The following is a 16,564-nucleotide window of genomic DNA, read 5'->3' on the forward strand; positions in this document are numbered from 1 at the left end:
CGATGTGAGAAAATCTTGCCATTAAGTGGTTAAAGTTCCCCAGCTTTCTCTGGCTGCATCTAGCGTAACACCAAGCCGTGGTTAAGCCTAACCACATACCTTTAACCGATGCTATTGATCACACAGTATTGCGATTAAAAAATCTGGAGGTGATGGCGGAGGGCAGCCTTCCTCCCGAATGATTACTACTTTAATAGAACAATTGTTTTTAAATAATTCAGTAGGCAGGGATCCGTTGTTTTTAAGAGCTTCGATGCTACTTTGGTTTAAAAGCACCATAAAGCCTAGGAGTATTTCGTATGTCCTGAACAAAGTCAAAATACTCTCTCTTAAACACTTCAGGGAGAAAATATGTTTTATTAGTACAAGATGGGGAAGTTGGTAGAAGTATGACCGGCAGGACTGCCAACAGAGGAAACCATGCAGAGTCAGGGTACTTAAACCATCTTTCATTAATATTAATAAAGGTGATATTTGGGCGCCTGAAGGCTCCCTGAGCAAAGTTCACACCGCTGCCGTCAGATTTCCAACAAAAGGGAAGCAGGCAAGTACAGCAAGAATATCTTGAGTTCAGAGTGCCAGGGAAGGGAAGGGCAGCTTTTTCAGGTAAGCTTGGATGAATCACTTGATTTCTCTGTAGGTCAGCTCTTCCTCAATCAAAACAGAGATTTCTCCCATTCTCTTAGCGCTGCTTTTATCCATTGCAAGCTTTCAGGGCAAAGATCCTCCTTTTGCTGGGAGGTGCAATAATGAAACGGGACAGAATCTTAGTCAAAGCCTTTTAACACTGACGCAAATGATAATAGCTAGAAAGAAGTATAAACAAAGGAGGAAAAAAAAAGCAAATGCTGAAAAGCCGACTGGTTGGTTGATTGTGAAAATAAGATGGGCTAGAAGGGGATGGTAGAGATTAAAGTCATTCAGTTATAGACTGAGCCCGTTTTCTCTGCAGTTACCATGCCTGACCTCTTTCTGAACCCTTCTGGGAAGAATGACTCAACTCTCAGTCAAGCAGCACTGTTCTACCGAAACCCTCCACTCCACAAGCTTCACTTCGGGATTTCCCCAGTGCCAAGCCTGTGCTGAGGCACAGATCCTTCAATAATGAATGTCTGAAGCCAGCGGAGGAATTCCGGTCACGCACTCTTAGCGTGGCTTGTGGAGCATTTCTGGTGGCAGGTAGTCAAGCAGTTAACTGGGAAAGCCATTCGCAATTTCTAACTCTGAAACTTAAATAGCAAAACAGCACGTCCAGAAGGCATGTTCATTTCGGTGGCATCTTTAATTCATGCATTAATGAGATTTTGATTCATAGAGGAAACTTAGGTATATTAAAGAGCAAGTCAAAACATGAATTCTGAAGCGGGGTTTCCCTCTACCCTTGCACTGAAGGACACGTATTTACTGTAATTGTCAGAGAAATCCCATAACTGATCATGTGTGTTTTCCCTTTGCCAAACCAGACAGGAAACTTTTGCCGGCTTTTGATTTTGCTCCAGCTGCTCTCTCTCTTACCTCGAGCTTCCCAATAAGTCAAAGCCCAAGAAATTACTCTCTTGCAGTCTAGGAGGCTGTTGGGAGGGAAGTCAAAATGACTGGTTGTGCCTTCATGAAAAAAAGTTAATGAAATATGTGGTTTTCAGCCATCAGTGGTTGAGGGATGACTTCTTAAAACCGGTAGCTTAAGGAGAGCTGAAGAGAGAGAGGAGAGAACTGAGAATAAATAGTGATTTAATGAAGACAGAGAGAAGAGAGAACTGGAGTCAATGCAACATCTGATCCATTAATCAGCTCCAAAAGGAAAAAGTATTATTTAACCCAGGAAATCTGTAGAACCTACAGGAGTTCAGAGATAATTATGTATATTGCTTTCTTTTCTTTGAGCTTAGGGAGCAAAAAGCAAAGTTAATGTCAAATTAGAAAGTAAGGGATTAAATTATTTTTTCTTGCTGGTCCCTTTCCCTCACTAAAAGCTATCAACATGAGAAAGTGAAAAGTAGCAAGTGAAGGTAGAAGGAAATACATTTCAGGGGAGAAATTGCTCCATCTGTCACTGCAAGTTACAGGCTCTTAAAATTACTGAGAAGTCTTACGTGTAGAAAAAAAGAAAATTCATCATGGCACATAACTGCAATAGATTGACATAGTAAGTAGTTTTGGGGATATTTCACCAGTGCAAACTATTTACTACTCTAAAATCCCAGCCTTGCCAGTTGTTATATGTGGGTACTTGGGTTCACCCTTGTAAAACTGAAACCAACTCACCTATAAGAAGACAGCTAATCAATATCAAGACAGTCATTTTCCTGCAGCCAAATTTCTGGCACAGAAGCAGGAAAAAAATTTGAATGCACAAAAGATAAGGAATTTCTCCAAAAATAACACATAGATAGAGGTGAAATGCACCCATTGTAAGACTCAGGGACACCTCATACATCAGGCAGTGACCGGTAGGTGAACAATTTTGGGACCATAGCGGTCTGAGAGGGAAATCAACCACCTTCCTTTGTGTTCCTCCATTACCTCTCTTCTAGGCATCTCATGTAAAGAACCATGGCTAACTCAGTTAAGAAACCAAAAGAAGGAAGAAGATAAAAAAGCAGAATTCCCCCTCCCCCTGATTTGTAAATGACCAAAAATTTTTAACAGGCACTGAAATTCATCTATGGTATTTACTCTGCTGATATTGTGAGTAGTATGAACTTACAGTTGCTTGCAAGATATGTCAATAATGTGCAAAAACCAACACAAATGTACTGAGAATAGGAGACAAAAGTAAATACACACAAGCAAGCCCACTCCGATTCAAACTATGCCTCAGCAAGCCTTAAACAAATTAAAGACTTCATTTTGACAAAAGCTAGCTCTTCAAACTCTTACCTCTTTAATTCCAACTCATGGTGGTTGCTGCTATGATTTTTAATCTTCTTCCTGGAAGAGAAATGTAATTGAGTTGTTTGATACTGGCCTAACATTAAAAAAAAAAAGAAATCTTGTAGGAAAACCATACTGGTCTGTTCGGACACAAAGCCTCCCCCTGCAAAATTTGCTATGGTAGCTGTACTTACTTGTGGGAGAAAGCTGGAATGATCTGGACCCTCATCTGCAAACTGAGTCCTTTTGGAGGTAGATGGAAGGGTATTTAGCCATGTAAAGAGGCATCTCCGATTCAGCAAGACATCTTGGTTCTCTTAAGAGTTCCACTCCCCCTGGGACTTTCAATAACCAAAATGTTCTGGTCCCCAGCACCTGGCAGACTAAGCCTTCTGCAGCCCACGTCTAGTCACAAGGGATTTGTAATGGGACACATCATTGCGTAGCACATGGATGAAGACATCAAGCTCGTTATCTTCCCATGCTCTTATTCCCAACCTGCAAAGGCAGAGGTGCTACCGTCAAATAGTTCAAAAGTTAAAAACAAATCACTAGATGAAAAAAATGTTCCTAATATCTTGATATTGGAGATGAAGATTATATTGCATTTTTGCATTCAGACATGCCATATATACCACCCTCTATCTTTGAATGTATGAGAGAGGGAACAGGTATTTAATCTACTCACAAAGTGCATGGAAAGAGGTGAATTGGGGTGGTGCTAAAGAGCTGATAAACATTTGTTTATGCTCTTTCTGTTGTCCCTGGATGCAGCCACCTAAGTCTTGGTCCCCCGTGTGACAGCTCTCTTCCCTGCCCGTCATTCTTTAGCAGCCATATCTGTTCTCCCCTCCCAACTGCATTTATGGTCCTCCACCTGCTGCAGGATCCATTTCTGACGCTTCCTCTTGAAAAAGGTGAGGGAGAGCAAAGGAAAAAATAATCCAAGACTGGGAAAGAGGAGCCAGGAAAGCAACTGGGAGAAAAAACGTGCGCCAACTGCTGCGCAGCCAGCCGGCATCACGGCGGTTGGGCTGCAGCGATGCCTGCGCTCAGAAGGAAATGCTGGGCAGAACAGGCTTCACCCTGCAAGGAGACACGAGCACCCACAGCTACCAGCAGTGCCTGGACCCTGCTCCGGCCCCAGGGAGTGTCAGAAACGCTTGAGTTTGCATGTGAGCCTGCGAACTTGGTATTCTGCTGACTCTGGCAGCGGGGGTCTGATGAGGCCCATGACAAGGTAGGCACGCGGGCACAGGTTTTCCAGGGCGGCACCTTGAAGAGTCTGACTTCTCGCCAGCTCTTTGCTGCGCCTGATAGTCTTCATCGTCGCTCGGAAATCAGCAACTCCAGCAGAAGATAGATGAGCAGTAGTTTGGGAATTCGTTAGTTCAGTGCCACCATGGAGGAAGGCTGTGCTGGTGACTGAAGGGGATTCCCACAGCATTACACAACCAGAAAATGCCTGAGTCATGCGAAGTGAAGTTTTAAAGATCAGCCCTCTCCCCAGGGGAAAAACATTATTTATTTCTTTGAGCTGTTCTGAGGTAAGTTTATAAAGTGAAAAAGAGAGTTAAGGAAGTTATGTCACACCAGTAAAGAGATTTGCTTTGTGTTCCAGCTAGTTTTTGACGTTTAATTGGAAAGTTGGTGCTGTCGTGCTTTGCATTTTGATCTTGTAGCACAGGCAAGTGTTTTTTTTAATCACAGGACATATCAGTTAGCGGTTAATATCCAGGCAAAAGGTAGGAAATATTTTCAGTTGTTTAGTATTTAATACAAACGCAGTACAGTAGGAGCTTGGCCCCACTAAACTCTCTGCAGGTTGTCTTCTCCCACTCACAGGCCCAGCAGCAAGCTGTACTCACAGGAGGCTCTGGTTATACTGTTTGTGCCTGCCAAAAGGAGAGAAGACAAGAGACCAGGAAGAAAAAAAGAAACACCTTCCTCCCTTAATCTTGTTTGCGTATTCTGAATTAGAGCATTATTTAGAATGTTTACTGGTGAATTGAGCGACAAGAATAGCCTTTCATAGAGGCCGATGTATTTGAGCCCATTGTCATGTGTGCATGTCAGCATGCTTAAATTAAAAAAAAAAACCCAACGGTTTCAGCAATTCATTTACAGTAAGTGTGTGATGAAATAGTCTCCTAGAAACAGAGAGGAAGTATAATCAGTTAGGCATGGCATGCCTACTTAGAGGAGTTTACACAAGCAGCAGAAACAGAGATGTGCTTATGTGGATGGATGAACACCCCATATCTGCTATAGATAAACTTGTCTTTCACATCACTATTTCTAAGACAAGGCATGTCTTGATGTCTGAAACTGATCATTAATTTAAGAAGCCTGGCCATGTTGTTGTTGTAAATAGTTGTATTAACAAAAAGATCACAGTGACAGGAAAAAAAAGTTCCTCAAATATTGACATTCAGATGCAGAATTGTTTGGAAGATACAATTTTTGGTGTGGGCATTTTCAAGGGGACAGGGTAGGAGGTTGAAACAGATTAATTCCGTAGGTCATTCTTCTTTGAAGAGTGCACCCTAAGGCACATTACCTAATCAAATATTATTTCTGGTAATGGAAGTCTTGCAGCACTGGGAGATGACTTACAAAAGCACCTCTAGAAAACCTAGGTGTCCCAAAACAGTTGCATGTAAATAACTCGTCTTTTTCCTTTGAGTTCTTGTCTAACATATACATTCATATTGTGGGCAAATACAGGCAGTGACTACATTAAAATGCCTGGGAGAGAATCCCCGGCTTCCTACCTGAACAAAAGCCAAGCTGACCGCCCAGTCACTTGTACTGTAAAGAGGAGGCTGCGTCCCCTCTCTGGCTCGTGGCACTGGTCTAGCCCGCCGGCCTGCCTGATTTGACACAACTCTTCTTGGGGTTAGTTGAACCGGTGCATCCCGGCACCATGTGGTTACTAGATCCAACACAAGGGAGTGAGGAAGGACTTGGGAGATGAAGGCTTGAGGCTGGGGTAGAAGAGAAGCAACACTCACCCAGTCCGACAGCTGTAAAATCGGCTCTTCTGTAAAGTCAAACCTCCGCCTGCAGGATTGCCTTACCCTTAGCAACATCCCTCTTTGATGCCTGAACTAGACCATAAGGCTTTTACTGAAAAGCACAAGTGGAGATCTATGACACGACCTTCTGAATCTCACCTATTACTGCAATTTCAAATGGATGTTGCCAACACTGCTTCCTAATCGGACTTTGAGACGCTGTCTTGGCTCCCTCAAAAGTTCTCAAAAGCAGCTTTCTGCTGGGACATCCTCCTCTGGGCACAGACTAGGATGGTTAAATCACCTTGTCTTCGGGCTATGACAAAGCATGCCTGAAGTAAGAGAAGGCTCAAAAGTACAGCTTTGAATTTTGTAAGACTTCAGAAGAAAACATACAGATTCACTCAAACCAGATTATTAAATTCTGGCATTACCTTAGGTTCCATTTGAAATTTGATCTCAGATAATTAGGTTTTTTTTAAAAAAAAAAAAAGGAAGGAAAAAAAAAAAAGCTAACAAGGTTTGTCTTTAGGGCCTGACTCTCTCCTGCCCATCTAATGGAAATAACTGCTGCCAACAAGGCAGACATGATAAACAAACAAAGGCAGAAACAAGCTGCTCAAAGTGTTTCCTCTTGCGGCATGACTAAGGGCATGCAGCTGCTTCTCTTTCCTTATGCATTTTGATCACTTTTAGCCTTCAAGTAACAGGAAACTATTTGCTTTTGTCAGGTTCGGGTTGTTGGTTTTTTTTTTTCGTACTGGTTTACTGAGCTCTGGTGAAACTAGCTCTGGCACAAGACAAAGGGTGAAACTGCGGTCTGGGGAACTGTGAAAGCAGCAGGTAGGTTAGCTTAGGTGCTGTGAAATGACAGCCCGTGTTTAAATCCTGTTAAGAAACTGGGTTCTTCACAGGAAGAGTCTAGATAGGCCTTGCAAAAACCATCTTGTAGTTGCAGAGAGCTAAACAGAATGAGGAATGAAAAGTCAAAGAAGCTGGCAAAGGACTTCTGTTTACTTCCTACAGAAAAATGAGAGGTTTTCCAGGTTCCAAATTGCAACCCGAAGGGAAGAGAAACAAGCATTGCAGATAGGGACATAACTGAACCTCAGTCTGTGAACGTCAGCTATTTTGCTTTATAGGCTTTTCTGGGGGGCAGTTGCCTGCTGTTGAGCAAATTTTTTTTGGAGGAAGAGGAGGAGAATTGCATGATTATGTTTGTCTAAGCTGTCCAGCATCCAGGTGATAAGGTACAAGCTGATTCAGGCAAAGAATTTGGCCTGGCAAATTGACAGAAGATCTGGAAGCAAAGACAGAGACTCAGTTTTTCACATGGAGAGCCTTATGAGATCCTGATACCAAAACTATGTGGGCCCTATGGGCACCCACAGAGCCCACTCTTGTCCTGACTTAACCTCGTTTAGTGCCAAAAGACCTGGGGATAATTCACATCTTGGCTTTTCCAAATCAGAACGGCTGAACGCAGGCAGAGACCAGTTTGCAAGTTTTATTGACCTCTGAGGCAAAGACCTTAGTCTTTAGTTGTCCATAGTTGTGAAATGTGCTTTAAAAGAAAAAAAAAATTCTGAATGTCCAGTTTGGCAAGAAAAAAAATCTCACAAAGTCCATCAATGAAACTCAGTCTCTGGGTGCTAAATAGATCTAAAAGTCGACTACTGCTATACTACTTTGCATGGTTAAGGGGATAACACTCCACTTTGCCGTCTCTGTAACATGCTGATATTATGTACCACTCCCTGAATATGATGTCCTGTGATATGAGGAAAAAAATATTTGGCAGGCTTTAACTGCAGGCACAGTGGTTGCAGCCTAAGTGTCTTCTAAAGCGTAGAGGGATCAAGAACGCAGTCTCGCAAGGCGTATTCCCAAGGAAACAAGGCAGCTATGCAACCGGCAAACCAAGGAGTGGGAGGGGAGTGAAGCAGAGAGCAGGACTTTCAAGATAACATTGAGTTTGTCATTTACTGAGGTGGGGAATCTCTGTGAGCCGGCAGTCCCATTCAGCTGTTCCCCTTCTGCCTGAACTGAGCACTCAGTGTTCGGGTCTCCCAAAGACTCTGTGCATTCATGGAAAGACAAAGAGAGGGATGTGACTCTAAGTTAGGAAAGGTTTGGGACCACTATGAAACAAAGATACTTCTGATACAAGACCTAGATGCGATCTCAAAATACGCAGCTTGCAGACTGAGAGATGTGAATTAATCCCTTTACTGAAAGGGATTACAGGTGCTAGAATAACTGTACTGAATTTTAAAATATGTAGATAAAAGCACTGAGGTTCCCGAGATCTAAAATAAGCCTCAAATCACCGCTCTTTCAGGAAGTAACCAGGAAAAAGGAACTGTGACACCTCCTTCTCTGAAGGTGAGCAGGAACTGAATCTGTCCCTCTCAGACTGAGCAATATTACTGATGAGAATCTCCTCCAACAGGAGATTGAGTAAGGTCCCTGAAAAAGAACTAGGCAAGATGGGTTTGGAAGTGGTAATGCTTTAAGTTAGTTATAGACGTCATAACCAAATGCCATCTATTTGTCCAACATTATAGTCTGCCAAGTGTTATTAGACATTTACTGCAATATCCTTTGGGGATGGTAACTTTGGGGACTCTAAAGGGGAATTGGTGACTAAAGCTGGGAAAACTGTATTGATTTGTGCCCTTTAGGTTATTCTCAAAAGTTCTTTAGAGTCAAGGGCTGCAGGGCAAATACATCTGAATGAATTTGATGCATTAACAAAAACTCTGCTTACATCTCAGCGGCTTCTGTATGAGAAAGTTTTTGCAAAAGAGCAGATAGACAGTATGGGCAGAAAGTGGTTTTCTTCCTAGAGGTAGGATTCAGGATCTTAATAGTTTTCTGGAAAAACCTTGGTTGAACAAAGCACTTAATTCCAGTTGCTAGATATTATGTTCTGCAAATAGTAAGTCCTCAGCACTTAAAAACATAAATTTGTGGCTGAGAATGTCTCTGAAGGACAACTGATGTGGCAGCTGATCTAGAAGGAGAGCTGAAGGCACTGGGAGAACCCAACTTTCTGCCAAAGATGCATCCAGACCTCTAGTATCTCGTATAGACTTGGTAGAGTTTCTCTGCAATATAAACAGATTGATCCTATGACTAGAGAAAGGACACTGCTTTATGTATAGGCAATGGCATTCCTTTATGGCCTCTGACACAGGGACAAGGAGCATTGCTTGAGCCATTTGCCTTTGATCGTGCATGAGCAGATAGATAGGAAATCACAGCTGTAGCTGTAATACAAAAGGACCCAGAGCTCTGGTGACCCTCTCCTGTAATCACTGTAGGCAGAGAGATAGAGAACGCAGCAAAGGTGAGGGAACTGTCGGCGATCTCATGCTGCTTCTGGGGCAGGTGAGATCCGGCTTTCTGGTGCAGGATACTCTGAGGCCACCCCAGAGAATGAAGAAAGTCTCCTTGCTGGTTTCTGGAGAGAGCACCACAGAAACCTTAGTCTTGACTGTTAGGTGCTACCATCGTCGCTCGCACGCTCAGCCTTTTAGTTGAAGAGCCAGGTTGGTAATACCAACACATGCTCTATGTTCTTTGTCAAAGCAGTAAAGGAAACGGCAGTGGCTCTGCAGGAGAGGAGCCCCTTCCACTACAAGAAACATGGCAGGCAAAGTTTCAGAGCAGCACACAGAACTCGTGCGGAAGAATCAGTATGAAGAGAAAGTGGGAGATGAGGGGAAAACTGGTCATACCAGGGAAGTGAATAAGCTTTTAGGAGGTCAACCAGGGCCTTACGAAAAAACATAAGGCAGTTTGCTAGGAAGACATGAAAGGAAATTTGCTATGACTCAGTCAGATTCAGAAGAAATGAGAGGACGTGCATGCTGCTCCTTTTATAAACATATAGGGCACGTATGGACAGGAATGACTGGTGCAGCCAGGGCAAAGAATAGTCTAGCCAGCACAGCACGTACATACAGGTTGCTCAGTGGGACTGCAAATCTAAGTGTGTATTTGAAGGAGAATTTAGATCATATCCCATTTATATACATTTACAACCTTGGTGCTAACACAAGTTAAAAAAAGAAAAAAGGACCAGGGCCCCAGTCCTGCAAACTGGGCTGCAGTGAAAAAAACATAGACCTTTTCTGGGGCTTCATTTGTAGGAATAGGGCCTGTAAACTCAAAGGAGAAAACTAACTCCTAAAATCTTTCAGTGGAAAACATGGTCAAGAGGAAGGCAGATGCACCAGCGTATGTATGCATGTGTGTACGTCACACACATTTATTGAAAAGTGATGATTTAAGAAAAATCTTTCTGAGCCTCTCATGGAAAGATTTAAAAGTTTTGAGGTATCATCATTCCCATAGGGGAAAGACACAAAACTGCTAACATCTTTTAAGATTTTTCAGCTTCCCAACTGTGAACTTTCTTGTGTGTGTTTTACCTCAACACAAAAAGATAAGAAACTCTGTGCTCACCATGATCTTTATCATGTGTGGGAAGGAAGAGATATGCTATCATACAGAGCTATGAAATCCCCCCCCCCCTTTTTTTCCCCCCTTCTGGCCTTTCAAAAAAACTCTCAAGTTGCATAAGAACACAGAGCCAGGGACACACAGGTTCGACCGTGGGGATGACTGGAGGGTAGCGCCTTAGATCCTACCAGGGAACAAACAAAAACAGTTCACCTAGCAGGAATTTTTCTGGCAAGTTTATGCATATATTTTACGTGTAGTGTAAAAGACCTATTGGCTCAAAATGCCAACAGGCACCTTCCTTGGGATGTCAAGCAGGGTCTCATGGCTAGACCTTTTCCAGGAATGCTTACATGACAACTTCCCTCAAATGTCTAGACATTTGGGAGCTCAGTATATGTGGTTTGGTTTGTTTTTTTTTTTATATTATGAAATGAATCATCTTCTCAATGTAAGGTTATGTGGAAGGAGAGTGTCAGCTCCTTTAAGGGTATCTGGTCCAAGAGCTATTCCAGCAAGGTTATCCGATCAGGGACTTTTTGTCAATTAGGAAATTGAAGGGAAAAGAGGAAAACCAGAAACAAAGTATACAGAGACACAGACCTGACAAGAGAAACCTCGCCACTCACGCTGATCGATGGGCTCTCAGGAAACTACAGGCACCACTCCCAGGACTGGGAAGTCCCAACCTGGAATTTGCAACTGATTAAGATCGGGAACCAGGGGGATCCCAGCCGCCCAGCTGGGAGGCGTTGAGGAATCAACCGAGCTGTGCAAACCCGCGAGAGGATGCGCGGAGAGAAGGGGAAGCAGGAAGGAGCAAAGAGGGGGGCAGACAAAAGGGTAGAAAAGGGGCTGGTTGCATGTGAAACAGGGCCAGTCCGTACGCTTGTCTGGCTGAGCCCTGTGCACAGTCACTGCAGTCTGTCCTGTCTTCTTGTATCTTCTTACTAAACCTTTTCTTAACTATTCATTTCTCTGTGTAATCTCATTCTCTATCCTGTGTGTCTGTGGACGGCAAGGACTAAGTGCCAGCTGCTGGCGAGAGCTGTGTGTGCAAGAGTGGATTTGATGCCAGCTCCTGGAGTCAGACCAGGGGTACGGTGTCAGCTACCGGCGTAGGGGTCTTCAACCTCCAGCCGCTGGGGCGGGAATGGCGTGCGTCCTGAAAACCGGCTCCTTGGGGGGACTAGCGAGAGCGAGGCGAGTGAGGGGCTCCGCACCGGCAGCTGGAGCAGGGCTGCAGGTCAGTGTCCTCTGCCTGTGTACGTCTGGGACACGTGCTCAGCTTCGCTACGGGTTGAACCTGCAAACAGGAGAGTGGTAGCCACATCCCTCAGCCGGGGCAGAGCCCCCAGGTCCCTGGGCTGGGCTCCGGCGGCCAGGCAGGAGGGAGTCCCCAGACGGAGCAGCTGGAGAAGGGGGGGCGGGAAAACAAAGAATAACAAAAAAACCAAGACAGAAATTGGCAAAGCTAACAGTCAACTACACACATGAAACCTGTTACAGTATTAATGAATACAGAGATTTTGTTTCCTTTCTCATACACCTTGTGGCACACTGTAAATCATTTCACGAACAACACCTGAAAGCTTTTTTGGAAAGGGACCTCTTTCTGAAGTTTTACTGTGTTACTAGAACACATTGCTCTGTTTTTCTCTGTAGAATCGCTAATCAGGCACACACCCCCGCCCAAAAAAAAACAAACAACAAACCACAAACCTCAAGGAAATTGCAGTGCTGAAACGAAAGGGCTGAGAAGTGTTTATAAGTATCACCTAATATGGATATACATATATAGCAGTCTAACCTAGTTTAAATATGCAAGACTTGGGGATTCTGTGCTAGAGGGAATGGATTTTGGACATTTCTTTTAAGAAGAGTTAATATCAGAGTTCTCAGTGGATAGCCTCGAAGCAACAATACTGGAGGATCTATTAAAGAGTCAAAGGTCTTGTGAGTCAGTGTGCAAAGGGGCCACAAGTGCGTAAGCAGCCACGTGATGTTCAAATAATTGACAAACAGCTGTGGCCTTCTCTCCATTTGGTATCACAGAATAACCACCACCTTTTTCTTGTTGATACTTATGCGCAGAGCACAGAGACAATTGCCATACATAAAGTACAGGTTTCTTTCAGAAGTCATTTAGCTAAAAGAAGAGTTTTTAAACAAAATTATATATTTATACACTGACCTTGAATCTCATTTGAAAATCGAGACAAAAAAAAAAATCAGTATTCTGATATACTTTAAATCAACAGCTTTGCATTACTACACGGCCAGTTACAAACATATCTATGGATTGTGGGCAAAGATCTAAGGATAAAGTCATTGTGGCAGAAGATTACTGGCTAAATAGTTTGGCTACTTTAATTTGAAATCAGTCTCCTTTTAAGAGAGTGTTTAGTGGGGAAAAAAAAAAAAAAAGTATTTTTACAAGGCTGTTTCAATATTGCCCCATCTTTGTCCCATCTTAACTCTTCGGTGAGGGATTTTTAATTTGCTGTTACAAGACCAGCAGAGGGAGCTCAAAACATTAGGTACCAACACTGCTTCTACAAAGGTGTGCCGGGGAAAAACGCCTCCCTTTTCATGTGATCGGATCACGATCCCTGGCAGGTTTAGTAAATAAATGACGCTCAGTGAAGGAAAGGGAATGTAGTTACTGGAAGCTAAGCAAAGCTGCCACTGACACCATTTTCTTTTTGAATATGCTTTGCCTTTGCTGTTTTAGGAAAAAGGCATCAGCAAGGCAACGGAATTGGATTTGGTACTAATTACGAGATTATTTCTGGGATGCCAGAAACTGCGCGAAAAAGAAAGCTGGTTAAAAGTATAGGATTTTTCAGGTTTGGTGTCTGTGACAAAACACTGGTACATGGTCAAGCAGAAGTTTCTTTGATTCTATGCCATTCCCTGTCAGATTAACTAGATCATGTGTTGCTTATATGGTGGTAGCTTCCACTAAGTACAGTAATTTTGCACTTACTATCAGATGCTTAGACGGTCATTTTGGCACCATCAATTCAACATCACTGACTAAATTCCCACAATCTGCACCTATCTATATTAAAAATAGGATTTCCTGGTATTACAAAGAAAAGCTGCTGTTCGGTTATTGCAAGATCTTTTGGATTCTGTTGTGAAATCAAGATACTTTGACAATACAAATTTTTCTAGTGTAAAGTTTGCCAAAATATTTTCCAAGAAGCTAAATAAAACAATTTCCCCTGACTGCCCACAATGCCATGTTGTTTCTTTAAATGGGATATTAGAGTACAGTGACAGTTTTAAGGGTTGGGTTCTTTTTTTTTTTTTTTTCCTCAGTGGGAAAGAAGATGACTAGGAAATATCACCTGTGATGGAGAAAAAAAAGAATTTACTAAGGCTACCACTACTCTAATGTAATTGGAAAGCCTTCCTCACTGCCGTGTGTGAGATTCACTTGCCAGCTAGCTGCAGCATCAGACACGCAGGCAACGTCAAGAGGAAGCAGCTCTACAAAGAACAACTATGTTTTCTTCTGCACGTGTATCCCCAGCTCTATAATCCAAATGCCTGGCGTAAGTAAAGGGTTGAAGGTCTAGGAAAAGACGTCTTGCTAGAAAACTTGCAGGCAATCTTGCTTACATTTCTAGAAATTTACTGAGAATACTCAGTATGTGATCAACCACTTAAGCAAGTCTTTGAAAATTCGGATTATCTGTCACCGACAGCAATGGCAAATAGTCCATTTGTCAAAAAGCGGCACTTCTGATGCCTTGGGATTCTTAAAGCATACCACTACACTTCTTCATTGGGTGCTACGGATGGGGAAATTTGGGGGAGGGATAGGTGGACAGTTAAGAAACGCAAGTTAAGTGCCATAGAATTTTCATTGTATTCTGATGACTATCAACCTGCAACGAGAGTACCTTTTTCCTTAAAAATTTACCAAACAATATCTCTCAGTGCCACAAGCCTATCTGTCAGAAATTTTCCAGGCTTACCTGCAACGCTAACAAACTGTGATTGTCAAGAGGACCGTGCCAGGTCTGGTATTCCTCTAGCTTAAGTTTAACTGCTCAGCACTGAGACTAATTATTTTAATGTGGCTGTTTATCAGCTACCTCATGGTTTGAAGTTTGCTACAATTATACTTTTAATAGGGCCTTGGCAGAGCATCTGAAAAAAAGAACAGAACAAAAAGTGGCTTAGTTCCTATATTAAATGTTTTGCGAGACTATCCAAAAAGAGAGAATCACAGAATCAGAGAAGAGCTGAGGTTGGAAGGCACCTCTGGAGGGCAGCTGGCCCAACCCTCTGCTCAGGCAGGGCCACCCAGAGCTGGCTGCCCAGGACCGTGTCCAGACGGCTTGTGAATATCTCCAAGGCTGGAGGCTCCACAGCCTCTCTGGGCAACCTGTGCCTGTGCTCGGCCACACTCACGATGGAAAAAGTGTTTCCTGATGTTCAGAGGGACCCACCTGTGTTTCAGTCTGTGCCCATTGCCTCTGGTCCTGCCGCTGGGCACCACTGAAAAGAGCCTGGCTCCGTCCTCTTTGCACCCGCACTTCAGGTGTTTGTACACATTGATAAGATCTCCCTGAGCCTTCTCTTCTCCAGGCTGAACAGTCCCCTCATAGGAGAGATGCTCCAGTCCCTTCATCATCTTCACGGCCCTTCGCTGGACTCGCTCCAGCACGTCCATGCCTCTCTTGTACTGGGGAGCCCAGAACTGGACACAGCGCTCCAGGTGTGGCCTCACCAGTGCTGAGGAGAGGTAGATCATTGAAGTCATCAATCTCTAAGAAAGGCATTTATGCCCCAAGACTTACCTACATTTCTTCATTTACATCAAATTATCCATTACCAAGTACTACCGTACCTATGAATTGCATCGTAGGTGAACATCATCACTGGCATGCATTCAAAAAAACCTTGTACTGATAGGCAGAATAGAACATAGCCATCTACTGCAATTCCTCCTCTGCAGATCTCCTCTGCTTTCCCCTACCCCAAAGACACTGAAATTCCTAGTAAAGTGAGGAATAATTCTACCGTCATGCATCTTCAGATTTTTTTTCTTTGAAATAAAGTCTCGATGTCAAACAGCAGTACATAGCACTTAGAAATACGCCAAATACTTCAGTACAAAGTATAATCAAGTACTGATGGCACTGCACACACAATCATCGTTCAGTAAAGCATCCCTACAAAAATGATCCAATATCCCGTAAAGATTTACCACCCCAGGGATTCTCTGCTGACTGTATTTTTATCTGTACATTCTTACCCAGGTTTCAACACCAAGCATATGATTCTGAAATAATACATATAAACCCAATCCTAATAACAAAACCCATTCCAAAAGCAGAAGTCATGGGAAAGTCACCCAATATGCAAAATCATTACCAGATGCTGGTTTCCTTTCAACTAACAATCCCATGTGAGAAAACTTCTGCGTCATCGCCCCTCCCCACACCGAGTCTTAAAGCTGATTGATCGTATTACACATATTTCACAATATCAACATGGGTTAAGTGCTTCTAGTTTCCAAAACATTGGGTTTGATTAACTTGTGATTTTTACCATCAATACTGACAAATCCAACTCTACCACTGAAAGTATTCCATTATTCACAGGGCTGCATCTCATCCCACTGAATCATTTCAGTGAAGAGAGTCAAATACAGTTCCTCCTCAGACTTCTTCCATACCACACGATAAAGATTAGCTTTCTATTGTTAGAAGTATTTTGAACAAAGAAAAACACTTCAAGGGTCTTATTCTTTGGAAAGACTCTGGAAATTGAAAAAAGACATTTAAACAAAGTTCCTTTATGCGCTGTAATAAACTGCTCTTAGAAGGTGAACTGTAAAAGTTCTGTCAAATTATTTTTCTAGTATTTCTAGATATATCTGAAACCTATCGGAATGAGATTGCCTCAGGTATTTAGGAATTTAGGTATTTAATTTTCCAGTTTAAATATTAGACATTGTATTTCCATCTTACCATTCTGGTTTTGCTGCTTCTGGCAACATTGAACAGAACTGATTCAAGATGTTCTGTAACCCATCTTATAACCAAACTTCAAGTGTATGATGTATACATTAATTACTGCTCATTTGGTTCTACATTCTGAAAAAAAAAAATGTGGATTGCCTGCAAATTATGAATTCCGCCTATTTTAGAAACATTCACTGTAGGCTGCTTTGCCATCAT

Source organism: Platalea leucorodia (genome assembly GCF_965183815.1).
Source record: "Platalea leucorodia genome assembly, chromosome: 2".
In the NCBI taxonomy this organism is placed as follows: Eukaryota; Metazoa; Chordata; class Aves; order Pelecaniformes; family Threskiornithidae; genus Platalea; species Platalea leucorodia.